At 34.0% G+C, this 17426-nt stretch overlaps 1 protein-coding gene across 5 annotated transcripts in view; it reads right to left on the bottom strand.

Moving 5' to 3' along the window:
• Window positions 1-17426, bottom strand: part of NKAIN2 (sodium/potassium transporting ATPase interacting 2) — a 965996-nt gene that overhangs the window by 330094 nt on the left and 618476 nt on the right. The gene's annotated exons all lie outside the window — the stretch shown is intronic.

Genomic DNA, 17426 nt, shown 5'->3' with positions numbered 1-17426 from the left:
AGAAAGAAAGAAAATCTTTAAAAAAATATTGAACTGTCAGAATACTTGTTCTAGATGACTTATTCTAGATTGCTGGAATCAGTTAACCTGAGTTATATAAAAGTGGTATTCCCTATTGTATGTTTGTAACAGTTTTCAGATTTGGAAGCTGATATAAAGGTGTGGACAAAGAATAAAAATTAAGGATCTTGCGTGGAGAATGTGATGTGCTTTGTCTAATGGGTCAGATGCGTACTTGGGACAAGGGTGAGAAATTTATACCCTAAAATAAATGAATATAGCCTATTAACTCTTTTTTGTTAAGTATTAATATTTAAATTAGTAAATCTAGTTTCAAAAAAAAGCTCAAACAGATTAACAACAAAATAAGACTACTCCCTAAGGTCAGCATTTTTAAATGAATAACATACTGAGATTTTTGCGAGGTTATGAGGCTTTTAGTCTCTTTAAACAGTATTTTGTCTTTTACATACATTTCTTCTCTCTCCTTCCTTCTCTTCTCTTCTATCCCTTCTGCCTTTCTTACAATTTCTTATTATGTTCTAAACTTCATAATTCATTTTTTAGAAGTCAAAATGCATCTTCTCAGGGAACGAAGATTGTCAATGACAGATCTATCCCAAGATGATCATATTGGAAACCTTTAAAATGTACACTGCAACTGAAATATTATGCTTTTTGGTTAGAATTTAGTATTTTTGTAATACCAGCAGCTAAACAAAAACCAAATGAGACAAAAAATTTTCAAAGTCTTGAATTCAAAAGACTGAGGTGAACAAGGGCTAAGCAAATACCTAGAAAACTGGGCAAAACCAAAGGGGACTTATGAGCATTTCCTAAGTAATTAGAATTTGGTGATTGCTATATACCTTTTCCCCTTAATTTTGTTTCACATTTCCCGGTTATATTTTTAATGTTCCTTTCCAATTAGCTCATAAAACCCTAGATGTTGGGTGGCAGGTCAATTTTACCTTTACTTTTTCTACAGCCCCTGGTAAAATACTTAAGTGAAAATGGGCCCTCTTTCCATAGTGCATTGGCCAATTAAATACTGTCAATATTCCAAATGGAAATTCAAGTCATTCTCTAGGGATTTGATGATGACAATATTGTTTTCATTATTCTAATTCAAAAATGATAGTTTTAAAATTTATATATAATTTTTCTGAAAGTTCAAAAAGCCATAATTTAGGATACTTCTTTTCTTATAAATTGAATGTAGAGGTCAAAACAGGGAGTGAGGAAGAGAAATTTTCTAAAAGTAAGAAGTAGTTAAACACAAAACAGATTAAATAGATAGTCTGATATTAAATTAACAACATTGAATCTAAATTTAGGGGAAAAGCAAAATGTATATAAGAGAGAAGTAGAGAGATGAAACCATATAATTTGTATCTCAACTGATTGGGAGTTTGGAAGGAAATGAAACTTTCTGTATATGTGTATCTACACACACACACAGGACTTAAAGGGTTACATTTAAGCTATGCTAAAGAGAAAATTCTGTATATGCCCAGAAATCAGAAATTTTGTAGGGTCATTTTATACCTTCAACACTTTCTAAGTCAGGTTGAGTTTGGTAAATCAAGGAATTATAAGTGTTTTACTGTTTCTCAGAAGCCTTGACATTGTATCGGTATAGCACGAGATCAATGTGAATACTTAGTATAGAGAATTCAACTAAATCTAGCATCATGGCAGACTGAGCTAATCTCCTGTTACCAGTACCTAAAAATGTTGAATAAAATGAGTTTTAAAACCACATTGCCGAAAAAGAAAGGGAGTGTTCTGGGTACTAGAAACTGAAAGAACCTCCCAGAAGGCAGCAAGAAAAATTAGAGAGGGAAAATAAGAACATGTGGTTAAGTGAACAGAATCTATAAAAATGGGTCCAATATACATCTAATAGGAATTACATACTATGAGAGTATATAAAATGAAAAAGGGGAAGTAATCACACAGAAAATGGTTAATTCTTTTTCAGAGCTGAAAAAGGCATGAGTCTTCAAGACGAAGTAGCATGCCAACTTTCAAGCAGTATGACAAAATAAATCACCTTTAAAAATCATGGTGAAATTTTAGAACATAAGAAGAAAAGCCTCAAAAGCAAAAGAAAATAAAAAGTGTATCATCTATAAAGGAATAATAAACAGATTTAAATCACGTTTCTCATCAATAAGGGAGTCACGCAATGAAATAATGTCTTAATAGTTCCGAGTTAAAAGGGTTTTAAGCTAATATCAATTTTGAATTCTAGACCCTACACAGTTAGCGCTGAAAAGAATGAGGGCTAAAGACATTTTCAAAAACAAAAATATGTTATCATTTACAGACTGTCCCTTAAGGAACTTCTAAAGCAAGCAAGTAAGAAGAAAACTGAACTCAGAAAGAAGGGATAGTATGTAAGAAGCAACTGTGAACAATGAACTGGTTCAACTTATTGGTTAATGTAATAAACGTTGTCAAAAGAAGCTATGACTCACATGGGGGATTTTTTTTTTAAGAGTGCAACTAGAAAACTAAAATAACACAAGGTTGGTTGTGTAAAGATCAAGGTTAGAGAACTCTATGTTTCTCACATTATTTGGGAAGAACACAGTGACATTGACGAACCATAGGTCTGTTAAGCAAATATGTTCTGAGTAAACCTGAAAAGACTAGAAATAGAACACATAGCTTCCAAACAACTGGAAGAGGAAAAGTGAGAGTTAAGAAACCTCATAAATCCAATATGAATTAGGACAGGAGATAAAGTAAGAGTGTAGCTCACAAACACATGCACATCGACATGCACATTCATAGAAAATTGTCATTTATATCTGTGATGATAATAAATATGAACAGATTAACTCTGCCCCTTGAAATATGGAGATTATTCAAAATAACAATAAAATAAAATTCAGCTCCACATTATTTGTAGAAGGTACACTATAGCAAAATGACCTAGGGAATTTACATTAAAAGAGATGAAAATAAGTTATATTACACCAATTGAATGAAAGCTGATGAAGCACTATTAATATTATGGTAAATAAATTTTAAGGAAATGTGAAATTCAACTGGAATGTTCTCTCTTCATAATCAAAACATGAATCGCAAGGCAAACTTACAGTGTAATACCTGTTACAAGTAAAATTATTCAGAATATAGATAACAATATCATCACTTAGGTGTCAAGATGGTTCTTTTCTAGTCTCTTAAAGCTGTCATTTGCGATTACTACTCTACTTATAATCATGACAGAACAAGATTTTTAACATGACATTTATCCACAGTTTTTTTTTCAGATAGTATGCCAAAGATCTGCTATCTTACAATCTTTTGATAACTTGTCACATTTTAATGTAAATGTGCTAATGCAATTCATGCTATAATGCATCAGCAAGTTGCTTTATTCAAGGACATAGGTAAGCCACAGAGCCTGGTACTTGGCTTTTTTGTGGACTTTGTTCAGGCCACTGAAGTCATAGACCTAGTACTGAATGACCCATCAGTCCCTCAAAGTCTAGGTTGATTTATTCTTCTATTTGTCTCTGTAGACTCCTTCTCCCTCCATTTCAGTAATCTAGAAAGCAGTAATGTTGAGAATAAATTTTCTAAGAAATATTAGCAAAGAAATACTAATTTATCAATATTTTACTTGCCTTTAGTGATCAAAAATTAGAAAGTCAGTCAATATTCACTACAGATCATTAAATTGCAGACACTGTTTGTCTGGTGGCCTGACCCAAAGGTCTGAGTCCGAAGTCACAAGGATTTATAGAAGGAACCTATTCATCCCTGCAACGGTGGGAAACTCACGGCAGGAACAGAAGTTCTGCTTGGCCCTTTTTCTTTTCTGATTCACTTAAGGCGATGCTCAGACTTCATAACATGTTCCCAGTAGGCAGCTGTGAAGGTCAAGTTTACGCATTGGTTTCTGGTCCTCAGCTATGAGGATAGAATGGCCAGGTCCCGCGCAAATCTCCAGTGTTACAGCATATATTGTGCTGTCTAGATATTGTCTTGAAAGGGAACTATCTCAAAACATTCCAGTCCTACAGTTTTACTCATGCTAACTAACAATATCAAGATTCCAGATTATATATTTTCTTTTTTCATCTTTCTTCTTGCAGAGTAGGTTATTTTAAATGTAAACACATTTAAGTCCCATTAATAATAATGGGTATAGTACAGATATGTATGTATGTGCAGATATGTACAGTATTCCCTCACTGGGTCATACTGTTTGCAATTAATGATGTACAGACCCTACAGCCGATTAAAAGCTGTAGTCCTATAGGTACTCCCTCCATTCAATGCACTGCTTTAGTTTCCTCTGAGAATACAAAAAAACAATGGTACGCTTCTCAATTCCTACACCTGTTAAATATCCTGTCAGAGTTTCAACAAAAAAAGGAATGTTAAACCAGCTGCACCAATTTATTTAGATTTGCTTTGGTTATTTTATATTCTACCTTAAAATAATTAAGTCACAAAATAGCTCTACCGAATGGTTCCTTGATCATATGGCTTGTTTACTCTTTAAATGACTCTGTAATATTTCAATAAATTGCATGCTTTATTTTTGCAATAAACTTCCATAGAAATGTATGCAGTAAATCTACATAAACCATACTAAATACAGAGGTCTCAAAATAGAATGCTTTTAAGCAAATATGACACGGAAGCAACTTATGTCCCAATTTAAAGGCTTTCAAAAAACAAAGCACAAATTCTTCTTACACCATAAAAAGAGTAATTTTCTAAAAAGCAACAAACTTGATCTCTTTAGCATCTTGCAATATTAAAAAATTATGCACCTTTCACACACACAGATTACTGAATAACTGATTCCACAGAGTTGATTTGGCTCTAAAATCAAGGAATGCATTGTGTTTCCCACACACTGCAGAAGTACTAGGGACTCTAAAGAAAAGGCACTAAGTCTCAAATATCTGTATGCTCAGCACCTGGCCCAGCATTTGGTAGTGGGAATAGTTAACAACATTAATTAATACATGGGCATGTGGGGCTACAGGAGGAAACAATGTAATTGTTGATAGTGGGTGTTAATGGTGTATATTCTGTGGAATAATTTAAGAAATTCAAATCTGCAAATTATAGCATGGCTTAGCCTCAGAATATCTGACAGTTGTATAACATTAGAGAAGTAAAAGGACTCAGGGATCACTGAACCCAGCCTTTCACAAATCATCATTTTTTTGTAAGAGACTCTGAGGGCAAAAAAGGATACGTGATTAGGTAAGTTTAGAAAATTTTGCACAATACATGTAGATTCACAACACCTGTGATTGTAATGGCTTTCAGAAAGCCCACAGTAAAAAGCAAAGCAAAACTATCTTTCACACACACACACACACACACACACACACACACACACACACACACACCACTTATTTATCTTTCTTTAATCAGGTATTTGGCTAACTTATTTCACTTTAATTTTTCTTAAAATAGATACCTAACACAACAGTGCTTGTGAGAAGACAATCTGAGAAATGACAAGGAGGCTGAATCTCAGCTTCTTAAGCAGAAAACAGGCCCAGAACATCAAGTTCCTTTAGCAGGGTTAGTAATTAACTAGCTCGGGGCTGAGAAAGATCTAGAATCTGGGTGCTGATTTTCAGTCAGTGTTCATTCTACAATATAGCCCTACTTCCTGTGGAGAGGGTATACACAGAGCAGGTACTACAAAGAGTTGCAACTTAACCTAATCCAAAAGGCAAATAAGAAAAATTAGAGTCACTGAGAGCTTCCAATGCCCCAGGTACTTTTCTAAATGCTTTAAATATATTGACCAAGTAAAGCCCTATTTTATACTGTATACCACAATAAATAAGAGAAATCAAGGATCCAAGAATTAACCAACAAACCAAATAAATGTTATGAATATTGAGAAATTTTTCTATATTTAAGCAGAGAGGACATTTCTAAACTCAAATGTAGAACATATAAAATTTATAGTAAAAATTTTGGTGTTAAAAAGTTTGGTGTCAAAATTTAGAATCAAAGGGCTAATATTAATAATGTATAAAATAGTTTTACAAATCAATAAACCAGACAACCCATAGGAGAAATTGGCAAAAACCATAAGCAAATAGTCAATAAGCATATGAGAAGCTATTCACTGCAAATTCTAAAGTGAAACTAATATATCCATGTATTAGATCAACAAAACTGATAAAACCCAGTGCCCTAGCAAGTGCACACAGAAATGGCACTCTTCATACCTAAAAAAATAATAAATAAATAAATAGTACATACTCTATGACAGCCAGAACCCACATTAGGAATCTACTCTGCAGAGATATGGGAATGAGTTGGTAAAGAGCTAATTATATATTTATACATAAATAGATAGGTTTTTTTCAGAGTTGTATTCAGTAATAAAAACCCAGAAATATTGGAGTGATCACCAAAAAGGCAAAGTGAAAATAAATTTTAGTACATTAAGGCAAATAGAATACTATACGTTAGCAAAAGAGAAAGAGCGTTATATGTATTGACATTAAAATTGTCTAAAATGTATTAAGGGCAATAAGCAAGAAGAAGAAATAGGCACTATTATTTTTAGGTTATGTGTGTATGTCTGGTGAGACTTGTGTGTATGTATATTGAGTATACACGAAAGAAAAAAAAGTATCACCTAAAAAAATTCCTGATGTTGCTTCTGTTACAGTGTCTCCACCCCTTCATCATCTTCCACTACCTCACCATGTGGCACTTCAGTTAAAAAACAAAAAAACAAAAAAACGGAAAAAATAGAATATCTGGTGAGGAGTCTGTCAGACTGCACTGTAGGAGATGGGGATTTAATTTTATTTTTAGATTAGTAAAGCAGTCTCAGAAAGCTTTTAGCCATGGGGCCAATCAGGCTCAAGGGATATCTGTTACATTTTATGTTTGCTTATATATTTGTGTATATATCACATAAATATATACAAATGTTTCAAGGATACACACCATTATACCATTATCATTTTTTGGAGAGGGGGAGGGGGAGAGGGAGAAAGAGAATCTTAGGTGGACTCCATGCCCAGCGTGGAGCCTGAGGGGCTCAATCTCAGGACCCTGATATCACGACATGAGCTGAAACCAACTGAGCCACCAAGGTGCCCCCTCCATTTTACCGTTATTAATTCTGAGGACTAGAATTAGGTATCTCTTCCCTTATTCCTTTTTTATTTATTATTATTTATTTTATTTATTTATTCCTTATTGATTTTGTAATTAAGAGAAATATTACTAATCTCTAGAAGAAATAAAACCAAAAATACTAAAAGGGAATTCTGGGGCATTTCTCTCATGTCATCATAGCGGTTCTCCACTGATACGTTTTCTTGATGAACACTGTTTACGATAATCAGGGCTTCTCTGAAGTATAAACTATTCATTTTCCATTTATTTTCTCTAAGTGCTCAATATCATTTCAAAAAATAGAACAACACTCTTTGTGTTTCCTAAATGTGTTTACACTTCAGCTGGTAGTACCTTTGTTCCAAGCGCTTCATCACAAATGCTCTTTTTTAACTGACAGGAGCCGGCACACATATGTGAGTGCTGGGCAGCTCATGTGAAGGGTAAGCCTACTACAGGCACTTAACATTTTTACAGTGACTATTTCTAGACAAGTAGGACATTCATACTTCTTAAAATTATTCATTGTTTCTCAATGTTGTCCAACATGAATGTATATGCCCATGTTTCAGATTGTGACTGAGTTACCTATAGGAGTAAAGTTCAAAACTTATAAACCTCATTTCAACACACATGATAGTACTTAGATGACTCTGTATGTTTGACTCTAATATTAAAAACACTCTCCATAGTTACATGTTGCTAGATTAATAGATTTAAAAAATAGATAAAGTTGCATTGCCTATGTTTCATTCTCTTCTGCTAACTTGTGGGTTGTTAAGGTTGGTGGTTTTCTTTAGGGATGTTTAAATGCAGTGAACACCATTTGTCTTAAGTGCCATTAAGTAGTCCTGAAAGAAACTGAATAGTAATAAAATTCTCAGTTTTACCCATACACATTCCAATTCATTATAAGACACCACCCCTCCTTTCCACTCATGTGCTCATTAGTCAGTAACAATAACTCAACTATCCTCTGAGCATGATTTTAGAAAAGAAAATCCTCATTACACTGATTTTTACCTACCAAAAACATGTATTGTCATACATAAGCTTTTCAGTTTTAAGAAAGAAGACAATTCATTTCAGCCTACATCAATAGATTTTCAGCTTTTAAGCTACAGCCAGAAATCAGGGTTCTTTGCTTACCTATGTAATGTCATTCATCTCAAGTAATGTAAAAAAGATCACATATCACAAGTGAAATTGAGACTCTTACAATGTTTACATTTTATAGCACAACCAGAGGAAAACTTAGTAATTGCAATAATACTTTCTGTGTTACACACTGCATTTGCCAATTTGCTTTGCACTCTGCAATGTTATTTATATTACTGTTGTATTTATATTCAGAATTTAAGTCTAAAGACCACAAGTAAATAAAAACTATTTTTATGATGAAATAATCACTGGATGATTAAAATATCCTTTTAATATAATCACATCCATACTATACACAGGTCTCAATGCAATCTAGTTCTATGTACAGTCTAGTCTACAATGTACCTATGAATGTCAGCATGCAAACCAGTAACTTCAAAAGAAACATAATGAAGAGCTAAATATTTTGACTTAAGCAAGCTCTTCTGGTCTATTTAGGAACGAATCACCTTTGCCAACACCACTGGATAACATATTTACTGAATAATGTTGATCTTGATTTTCTAGCATTGGATTATTCTGTCCTTTTTTCGCAGCTAATTCCCAATAAATTTACTTTTATGCACTTAATGTCAGTGTTTTGTCTTATGTATGCCTGCAGGAGAAATCCACGCTTTTTGCTAACTATGATGGTGCTAGATCTATTAATCAATGTGTGTCTTAAAAAAACATCTGTTTCCTTGTGGATGAGGAAAATCCATAACCCTCATCCAATATTGTGTTTTGCTGGCTTTTCTTGATTTTAAGTACTCTAGAAACACTTGATGGTCATAAAGATGATACAAAATTTCAACGTCATTTGCAGGTGTAGATCACAGTATACAACTGCCAACAGCTCTCAATATTAAAAACTAAAAATGATTTTTTTTCTTTTAATAGTCTCTGGATGAAAAATGCTGAATATTGGAAAGGACATTTTTGAAATATTAAGGTAAAATTTTCTTTACTTTTTTGTCCTCAGCGTATAGAAATTCTTTCAGAATTCAGTATAAAAGCAGGAGTGACATTTATTTATGTAAATTGTATGTCACACTGTTACAATCATATTCCTTCTTATATAGTCATTGCTTGATTGGAGTCTGCTGATGGGCATCAGAAACTGTGTGTGCGTGTGCGGGGGGAGCTTATGGCAGAGGAAGGGAGAGGGAGAGAAAGATGGAGACTGAGAGGATGCTCATGGAGAAGGATGAAGGAGAAAAGAAGCTGGGGTCAGAAAATTAAAAGCAAATAGCTCTCAGGAAGATAAAATAAACTATGGTGTTGTGAGATATGGGTGCCCTCTGTTTGAGGACTTGAGAGTGAAATGAGACCACATCCATCATAGAACTTGGCAGGATATGACCCAAAACTGTCCTTTTTGGTACTGAGATGAGAATTGTTGTCCATGATGTCTCCACTCTTGGCATCCACTGAACAGAGACGGAGATAGTCAATTAAGCCTAATTGTGATAAATTATGTGCTTTATAGGCATTCTGATGGAGAACTACTGCCTAGCCGGTAATAACCCCAAACCACTAAACTAATTGTGGTTAAAACCTTGGGTTAGATGTAGAATGACCCTATATGTGAGAGGGTAGTGCTTTGTCTATGAGGCCATTATTACGGCATCCCAATTTACATACACAATTAATTTTGTGACAATGTATGAACTTATTAACATTAATATGGCTAACAAGGCCTGTCCTTCCAGTACACCCTCAGTTTTTAATCCCACTATAGCCTTATTGGCATGAACTTGAAAAACGTAAAAAGTAAAGGTTAAGTTACTTATGAATTGTACTTTATTTCTGTCACAGATATATGAAATTCCAGTGAAATTATTCTAAACTAACTTTCCTTTACTCCCTAACTTCATTTCAGTGGTCTCCAAATTTTTTTTTTTTGGTATCTCACCCTTATCTATAAAAGTGTTTTATATTCATCTTTGATATTTATAGATTTAAAACATGTGTTTATATATCATAATTATACATAACTATCTTAACATGTTTATCATACAATATATGAAAAGAGTAGATAAAATAAACCCCCATAGGAGTTCTAATGTTTTCTTGCTCTATCCCAGTGGAGTGTCTTGCATACCCCATGGAGTGGGCTCACTTCTCTTTGTAGAGCAATGCTCTAGCCAACAAATTGAAGCTTACAAAAAATAATAATAATAATAATTCAGCACACACTGATCCTTTTATCTGAATACAATTCCAGATGTTTAAAATTAATAGTTGGAAGAGATTTTACAGTTTCATCCAAGAAAGCCCCTTTACCATAGCCACAATAGATAGAAATTCAGTATAAGAAATACTGTATTATATACTTGAAATTTACCAAGACAACAGATCTTAAATGTTCTTCCTACATATACATACACACAAATGACTACTATATGACATGGTGGGTATGTTAATTAACCTGTGTAATCATTTCACAATGTATGTGTATATCAAAATATCACATTGTATAACACACATACATACATACATACAATTTTTGTCAATTATATCTCAATAAAGCTGAGGAAAAAAGCAAATAAACAAACAAAAAGAAATCCATCCCTTCCTCTAAAGCACTCTTTTTGGAAACAGCTGTTAGATGTTCATCATTATAGTGATCTATGTCCATTTAGTGATCATAGGTTTGGTCATCTATGAAGAAATGAATCTGTTCCATCGTAGTCTTTTACATATTTGAAGAAACCTAAGACTCCTCTTACTGATATTGTCTCAAAATTGCACATATTCACTTGATCCAACTATCCTTTATGAGGGTGTTTCCTAAGCCATAATCTCTTTCTCTCTCCTTCTTTGAACATCAGTAGCTTGTGAATATTTATCTGAAAATGGGAAACCAAGAAACGCAAACAACACTCTAGATAAGGTCTGACCACTTCTTTGAAATGAGAGGAGTAAAACCTCCATTGATCAGTAATCCATTTTATATACCTAAATTAAATGAATAGTTCTTTAGAAATATAATTATTTGCCTTCATGAGTTTTCAAGGCAAACAGCAAATTCATTACATCATAATGTTGCATTTTAAACATCTACTGTGATATGTTATTAAAAACAAACAAACAGGAATAAAAAAAGACAAAAAACAAACCCTCACAAGGAACAAAAACCGATGGACCTAAAATAAAATAGAAAAATAAATATAAATCCACCAGGGCTCTAAAGATAATGCAGCTGGGTTTTCTTTCAATGAATATAGATAAGTTATTTCATGTGGAGGAACCTAGAATAATCATGATAAAATTACTTTACAGAAAGTGTACTTGGGCTAAAAGGTTTTATTATTTTAACTGATTCTTTCCATTTCTGGTTTCACTGATGCACTGATGTATGTTTTAGACGCCCCCCTTTTTTTTTGCATTCCTGCATAGCTGGGTAAAGTATTTTTTTATGCATCATTAATGACTTTTACATTATCTTCCCAGGTAGCAGATTTATAAACCTTAAGAAATTTGAATAACATATGTTTAAATTTTAAGCTACAGGGACATAAGCATCTGGTGGAACTCAAATATAGAAAAATTCCTTGAGTGGAAATCCAAAGGTATTTTGATCCACATTAACTTAAATTATAATTATGTTTTGTAAAGAAAAAAGTTCATTTATCTAACCGCCTCAGTTTCAAATGTGAGGAATAAATTGATAGCTTGATATTTCTGCTGTATTTAAATGTTTGACAAATCTTAGGCTCAATTAATATTCTTATGAAGATATGCAGTCTATTAACGTGTCTCTTTTGCTTTCCATTGTGAAGAATTTATTTTCATTATGAAAAAAGTCATCATCCTTACAGAATTGAGAGTTAAAATTATAAGTGCAGGCTTACATTATTAATAAGAATGTCTTGTTATATGGCAGCATTGATGTGGATTATTAATGTTTAGACTAATACCTTTAATCATATAAAACTTGGATATCAAAAATTTATCACACATGCACAGGAAAGGAGTTTTCAGATTAAAATAAGCAGAATTTTAAGCATTGCAGATAACCTACTTTTAACACTTAGAAAACATAGAATTTTATATACACATACACACATATTCTAAAATTTTCATGTGATATAGGATGATATAGAAAATAAAATTATGTCAGAAATTTATTTTATTAATATTCGGTAGTCTTGTAACTAGTTGGTTAAGTGGGTCATAAATACTAAATACCGTATTTTGAGAGACGAGGTAATGAGGATAAGCATGAAGGGGAGAAAACAAAACTGACTGTACAGTTGATCTTAGCAAATATCTTTTTCTCCTTCCCATTTGAAGATGCAATTCCTCTCTTCAATTACAGTAAGAAAATCCAAAATCAGCATTGCAAGCTAAAGATTCATTCTGGATGTTATAATTTACGGACTATACCCATTTAAAGTCAAATGTGTTCAATTTAAATTACCTCAGTCTTTGGCTACACTGGATTGAAAAAGCAAATAAAACAATCTACCTAAAAAGTAATAGCCATATGGTCAATCTGGCAGTGAAGGACAATTTATAGCTCAAATCCAAACAACATTTCTTGATATGATCTATAGCTCTACATACTTGGTCATAAAAGTATTCCAAGCTATCATGACTATGTCAACAGTTATTTCAGTTACATTATATTGGATATTCTTAATAAAACTGCATAATGATTCAAAACTCTGAGATGTGATGTGTGATTGTGCATGTAAATCTTCCTTGAAATTGAGGGATTCATTGCTCACAAGGTCTAAGCATAAACTTGTCCTTCCTAGACCCACAATACTTAATCCTCCTCAAGACTAATTTGTGGGGACGCCTGGGTGGCTCAGTCGGTTAAGTGTCTGCCTTCGGCTCAGGTCATGATCCCGGGATCCTGGGATCAAGTCCCGCATCAGGCTCCTTGCTCAGCAGGGAGCCTGCTTCTCCCTCTGCTTGTGCTCTCTCTCTCTCTCTCTCTCTCTCTCTGACAAATGAATAAATAAAAAATCTTTAAAAAAAAAAAAAAAGACTAATTTGTGTGCATCCTTTGCCTGGCTTGAAAGATGACCCTCTGACTCTTTGATGTCTAGATTGGTCATTTATCTCTATTTTTGGTCATGTGTAAGAAGGGTACTTGGTTCTCTATTGCCTTCTACTTATTCAGAACATTGGTTGCTTATATCTGAAAAACGTCTTGGGCTCTGGCTGGTGCACACTGTTCAACCCTAAGGATGCCTGCTGATTCCTGCTTAGATATGGCTTTATGTTTCAGATAGTTCTTTCCCCAAATGTAGTCATTATAAAAAAAGAGTAAATCAGATTAAACTATATTTTATGGAAAAACAATATTGAAAGCATATCTTAGATAGCTATTTTATAAAACTACAAATTACCACTAAAAAGCATTCAAATACTTTGCATATTAAAACTAGGTCTCTTATCTGGATTCCTATTAATTTTTTAAGGGGCTTACCTAAATGTAAAAATACTCATTAAGAGACTTCCCCAAATATTTATACAGTTGCCTTTGAGAATTATGGAGCATATTCAGTAAGATAGTCTTACATATCTATTTTTACTTATTTAAGATGTTATTAAATTAACAACCTTGTCCCTCAAGAGTGACTTTATTTATATATGTATAAAGCTTGACCAAACATGAGTTAAGGCATGAACCATCAATTAATCTTTAAATTCAAAGAGACCAAATGTCTACAAGTCAGTAGAGCAGGCAGGGGCAGGGACTGATGTTTCAAATTCTGATCACGAATGCTACTCACTATACATAGGGACAATTAGCAGGCATTAGCTTCTTAAAATATTTAACCTCAGCTTGGAATCTGTGCCTACTCTACTTCTAGAAGTCACTGTTTCCTTAAGTCAGGATAGCCAGTAGAGATTAAATGTTAATGATGCCCTAAAAGCTTCCCAGTAAAGGAAAATGTGTAGATTCCACTGAGCTTAATATTTCCTGACCCCGTGCTGTGGAAATATAACCAAAGCCAAAAATGGAAGTTGAATTTATTAACCAGCCAGGCAAAGGAGAGCAGTGTCCTTCTGTTTGTCAGCCAGTCTCGATGAATATATGGATTGTAGGGACTGGATATAAGACAAGAAGGAGAAATCTCCTTCTCAAGAAAGGAAAGATAATTTTTGGTTGGTTATCAAAGAAGACTGACAAGTCTCTCTTTGTGTGGGTCGCTATCTGAGTGCAGTTTCCATTTGGGTGGGCATAAAATTCACTTAGCTCTCAGTAAGGTCTTATGATGAATTGTTCAAAGATCAACTAGGCTTAGAGTCATTCCATGATCAAACCCTTATGTGCACATGCAAATTTGGAGCTGAGATTTTCTTTGTGGATGCTAACCTTAGAGTTAAAGGACATCAGACCTATGAGTAACATGTGTTCCAACACCCAATTTTACAGATAAAGAAACTGAAGCCCAAGGTAGCAAAGTGCCATTCAGTTGACATCCAGTGCTAATCAAAGTGCCATCCAACTGACAAATGGCAGAGACTGAACTCAGTCAGGTGTTCAACAAGTTCAGTATATACAGCATTGCAATGGAAACTCAAAATAGATCTCTGCCTTAGAGAAATGGCAGAGTTTCACTTCACACAACATATGAGCAAATTTGCTCCAGTGCAAAGGGCAACCTAATGGCTTGAAAAGTTGATGGCACTTCACAGAATGATGTGGAAACAGAGGGCCATCGTGTTAATGTGTGCCGCGGGGTGAGGAATAGAAAGAATGAGTTTCAGTTACACCTCCACAAACTCATTGGCATCTAAAAACTTTTAGTGCTAGAGAAACTCCCAGAATTACTGTGCCCTACAGAGATGGAGGCAATTAAGCAGAAACCAGGCTGAAATGACTACAGGATGGTAGAATGCTTAGAAGAGTTGAAGGCAATTAAGATTCTATGATCTATGTGTGTATCATCTCTATGCTGCCAAGGCACCATTCAACCACTGTATTTTACACCTTCTGCGTAAGAAAACACCTGCAACTGCATAGAGTCCGATTTAACTCCTTAACAGAGTACTTCTTTGTTGCGATTGGAATTTTATTTCCTATAACAGGACATTCTCCCCTTCCCCTCCCCCCCACAATTTCATAATGGTCAGCCTCCTGGATCCATTTGAAGAATAACTAGTTGGAGGCATTTTTGTCCTTCTTTCATGAAAATTTTACACAAAATTCATTATGTATTTCAGCCTTTAAAATTTGTCTTTATTCAGTTAGTGTTCAACAAATAGTTACTGAGTGGCTACCATCTACCAGACATTAGGGTTTTGGTTGCTTGAATGAGCTTAAGGTCTGGCGGGCAAGATATATATGCAAGTAAATATTACAATGCAATATTACAATAGAGGCATTCACAGAAGAGTTCTCTGTGGACACTGATGAGGAATCACATAAAAGGAAATACTTTGAACATAAGTGACCCTGTGGTCAAGAGGGAAGGGCATTGTAGAAAGAGGAAATTTTCATGGGAATGGCCAGTGGTTTTGTGTGGAAAGGAGACTGAGTGAGATGTTAAAAGTAGTCTGGGATACCTCGATCTTGGCACTACTGACATTTTGAACCTGATAATTTTGTTGTTGGGACTATCTTATTCATTTTTAGCAGATGTTTGCCAGAATCCCTGGTATTCACCCACTATATAACAGTAGCATACGTTCCCCAGTACCACCGGCACAGTTGTAAGAATCAAAATGTCTCCAGACCTTTCTATATGTTCCCTAGTGGGCGGAATCACCCTTAGTTGAAAACAATTGGTAGAAGCTAGATAACCAAAGGTCACACCTGCCATGCAAAGAAACTTACGTTATTCCATATATAGTAAATAAGATGCCAAGATGTCATAGATATCCCACTGCCTTTAGAGTATAAATATATATATTTGTATTATAATTCTAAATGAATATATATACACACACACATATACACACACACATACCACCTGACACTTTATAAATTTTGTAAAATTTGTGTAAATTTTGAATATATGCAGTTTTAGAGAGAGAGGATTGGGCTATGCCCTTTTCAAAGGTGATCCAGATTCCTAACTAACATGAATTTCTAGAAATAGTTCTAATTATTGAATATTCTCATATATTGACACTCTTACAAAGGCAACACAGCGAAACAAAAAAACACATAGAACAAGAAAAAATAACAGTGTTTGTTTTCAAGATAAAGAGAGTAAAATAATAAACAGTATGTGGGTCTTCCCACATTTCAGTAAGCAGCATCTCTGACAGAACAAGACCCCCAACAAGACCGATGATGTGCAGTTACTTCACAATTAGCTAAGCAATTACACTCCGCAAAGGCCTTTCTCCCTCATTTTGAATGCACATAAAATTGAATGAAAATGACACTTCTTTGTTTTGATTTTGGTGAACTCTTACAAAGCAAAAAAATGTACTAATGTGATAACAAGAATTAGCCGAATTAATGGCCTACTGGCAATCTTATATATGTTTTTTTGCAAAGGCAATAAAGAGGCCACATAGCACCCTTTCACGGCATGCCAAGCCTGGGCAATGGCTCCTGGTTTTTGTTTGTTTTTTTTTAACATCCCACCACTTGGCAGTAATAGTTGGTGCTGTCAATACTTCCTTCAGAATTTATTATATTATTGTTGCTATGGTAAAAGGTTATAGGTGTTAATCTCAGCGTGTTGTTACATGAGATTCTGAAACCTGATGTAACAGTGGTCTGAGAACTGGAAACCATTTTGGTTGCATGTCCAATATTGAAATAATGGTTGAGTTCTACTGATTCTTTTAGAAAGTTGCTGTTTTACAGAAAATCAGATATTGAATGACCTGAGAAATAAAATATAAAATATAAAGTACTTTTAGATAACACTCTAGAACCTCATTCCTTAACACATATAGGGAAGTTTACATTTAAGTTTTTATTTCCTGAGGTAACGGAATAAGTTTTTAAAATTAAATTAATTTTTACAATAAAAGTGACATATACGTAGATTAAAAACTCAAACAGTAAGGAAGGGCAAAAAAATAGGAAGTGAATGATAACCTCTCCCCTCCAACTCCTAATTCCTTTCCCCAGGAAGTATAAACAAAGTTTTTTTGCATGTCCCTCCAAAAAGTTTTATTCACACACCAGAAGTTTAATTCTGCATAGTGTTGTTCTA

Source organism: Callorhinus ursinus, unplaced genomic scaffold (genome assembly GCF_003265705.2).
Source record: "Callorhinus ursinus isolate GAN/ISIS: 27379988/994484 unplaced genomic scaffold, GSC_fseal_2.0 scaffold6, whole genome shotgun sequence".
Classification (NCBI taxonomy): Eukaryota; Metazoa; Chordata; class Mammalia; order Carnivora; family Otariidae; genus Callorhinus; species Callorhinus ursinus.
Note: the sequence above shows the minus strand (reverse complement) of the source record. Positions and strands in the feature narration are given on the sequence as shown.